We start from the raw sequence: 392 nt of genomic DNA, 5'->3' as shown, positions 1-392 counted from the left end.
TCCTATCCTCGTCCTCATCCTCATCCTCATCTTCATCCTCATCCCGTCCTCATCCTCATCCTATCCTACAACTCATCCTCCTCCTTACCTCATCCTCATCCTCCTCCTATCCTCATCCTCGTCCTCATCCTCCTCCTCATCCTCAACCTCATCCTCATTTTCATCCTCATCCTATACTCATCCTATCCTCATCCTCATGCTATCCTCATCCTATACTTATCGTCATCCTCATCCTCATCCTCATCCTCATCCTATCCTCATCCTCATCCTTATCCTTATCCTCATCCTCATCCTCATCCTAATCGTCATCCTCATCCTCATCCTCATCCTCATCCTCATCCTCATCCTCATCCTCATCCTCATCCTCATCCTCATCCTATCCTCATCCTCAT

The 392-nt window shown here is 47.7% G+C and overlaps 1 protein-coding gene across 1 annotated transcript in view; it reads right to left on the bottom strand.

Moving 5' to 3' along the window:
- Nucleotides 1–392, bottom strand: part of LOC109327807 (polyadenylate-binding protein-interacting protein 5) — a 16,579-nt gene that overhangs the window by 13,838 nt on the left and 2,349 nt on the right. The window lies entirely within an intron of this gene.

This window comes from Lupinus angustifolius, chromosome LG15 (genome assembly GCF_001865875.1).
Source record: "Lupinus angustifolius cultivar Tanjil chromosome LG15, LupAngTanjil_v1.0, whole genome shotgun sequence".
In the NCBI taxonomy this organism is placed as follows: Eukaryota; Viridiplantae; Streptophyta; class Magnoliopsida; order Fabales; family Fabaceae; genus Lupinus; species Lupinus angustifolius.
Note: the sequence above shows the minus strand (reverse complement) of the source record. Positions and strands in the feature narration are given on the sequence as shown.